The following is a 2,503-nucleotide window of genomic DNA, read 5'->3' on the forward strand; positions in this document are numbered from 1 at the left end:
ATTCATTTGTTTGAAATTGCCTTGGGGCGCCGGGGATCAGTGCCACTTGTGCTGCATGCAACGCACCGCCGTCAGCTGACATGCTGCTTTATGCCGCCGTCATCGGCTCTGTCCCGCGACGAGATCATGCTTCCTGAGCAAACATATTGTTAATACGATGATGTATTTATCGGCGGGGTAGAATGGTTGCTGTTTTTTTAAATAACTTTATAAATGAGAGCATATGTAATGTCTTCGTAGTTACATTGATAAGTATATATGCGTTACAATGCTGGCATATATGTAAGCATACGTATCAGTGATAATAGGTACAAGAACTACCTAAAATGGCATTGTGCTCGCACGAATACGACCAATCATGACAAAGTCTAAATGACCCTCGACTAATCCCAGACGTAATTCATGTCATGTGACTGCACTTATTCTCTCATTATTCACTGTATTAAAGTGACTGCATATTGAAATACTGGGTGCAGTAGAATATACAGTAAGGTTACTAATGTCTTTAGAAAAGGCCAGATGACTTTTCTTAAAATATACCACAATATTTCGAATAATTTGGAAGCTTCTACCGTAACAGCTGGGTGGTTAGTAAGAATTAAACTCCTCCCCCGCCCCCCCCCCAAAAAAAAAAGAAAAAAGAAAAAAGAAAGCTTGTATTAGAAAATGACTCAAGACGGAAATAATAAACAGAGATACTGTCGATTGAATGAACATGAATAAACATTTCCATTGCGAAAAAGCGAAAAAGTTTCATGCATTATACCTTCCTTATGCTTCTGCCCATGAAATCTTTATCCATAAATGGCCTTCGACTGGGGTTTCTCTGAACGAGTGACCCATTTTCGTTTTAAGTCCTCAGTTGGGGTACGTCATTGCATGCACTTCCATATTCCATGAAATATGTTCGGGGTATTTGAAACATATTACTCTAATAAATGCCATAAAAGGAAAAAAAAGGAAGAAACAGCCTCAAGAAAAAACTGAGCAAACTGTCCTCGCTACTCGCGCAACCGATCAGAGCTCCACCCCCTCCCCTCTCCTCAGCCATCAATGTGCTGTGTCAGTGGAAAAATTGACTTCAGTGATACAAAAGCCTAACAACTTACAATGGATTTTTACGTTAAAGACAGGCGGAACATGCCACACTCTGGCTTTGTTAAAATCTAGAAAAAATATAGATGGAAACTATACCAAAATTCTATGCGCTAAAGATAAACTCAGACTGCCAACAGCTTTGCTCCCAGACACTTAATGAGTGTCGCATCAACCCGTATGGGAAGCCTAGGGGTGATGAGAGCTTCTGCTGAGGTGGCAAGGGGAGGTCGCTGAATCACAACGCGAGGATTATGAAATTCATATCTGATGGTGATGTCAGCTTTAAAGAAAAATGAAGGCCGACACAGGACAATATGGTCCTTATCAAGAAATCATAAACGAAAACTGTATTGCCCATTTACGAAGCATTCACCCTCACCTTGTGAAGAGCAGGTATACACAGTTGGGGATCTACCCCCAGTTGTAATCAGATATGGCCTACAGCTTGCTACTGCAACCATGCTGGGTTCAGGAACTGCCTACAGCTATTGCCAGCCTTTTAAAAATGGGACGGTGTAAAAGACCAAAGAAAATTAGTAAAGTATTTTGACCTATGAAACGTATAAATAGTTATTGTAAAACAATATATTCCATCTCAGCATGTTACTGGAAGATGAAATGAAGGAATGAGATCCATATATCAGAAAAAAATGTAAATATGATAGTATCGATTTTTACATATGTAGCATTGTGAAATGGGTTAACTTTGCTAATCAAAACAAGTATTTGTACCCTTATAGGCCATATAATGATCATCTAATTTAAAGGTACAGTTAGGTATATAATTCATTAGATCTTAATTATACTATAATGATATTGCACATTTTCTATATTTAATTCTAAGGGTGCACTCCAACAAAAGAAAGAATGGCATTACAGTTACATGGATCTCATTGGAACAAGTTAGAGACATTCCTTACGAATGTAAATAGAAAATATAAATAAAAACATAAGAAATGCCCATATTAACGTTTGGCAGTAAATCAAAAGATGCGTAAAGTTTTCCTCATCCTTACGGATGGAGAATTACCAATATCTGTAAGTTGCATTTAGGCTGCGCGAACAACTTAAGACTAATTTAAAGTCCTTGCAAGCATGAGGCACTTCAAAACCTCTTACCACTTCAGCTGAATCGTGGATAAGAATTGGCTGTTTAAGACCCTTTCAGCACGGGCGGATGGAGACAACTGCAGATCAGCAATTATGGGGGAAAGGTTGGTGGCCCCTTATGATTTGATAAAATTAATAAGCTTTTTACTACATTTTTATGTTCTGCAAATGCAAATGGCATCGACCGCCTTCATTGCGCATGCAATGAAAATCAGTTGGGTGCCCCATTACAGTAAAATAAATTGCAAATCATAAGCAAAATCGATAATAACAGTCATAGACGTTTCCTGAAAAT

The sequence above is a fragment of the Penaeus vannamei genome, chromosome 23, assembly GCF_042767895.1.
Source record: "Penaeus vannamei isolate JL-2024 chromosome 23, ASM4276789v1, whole genome shotgun sequence".
Taxonomy (NCBI): domain Eukaryota; kingdom Metazoa; phylum Arthropoda; class Malacostraca; order Decapoda; family Penaeidae; genus Penaeus; species Penaeus vannamei.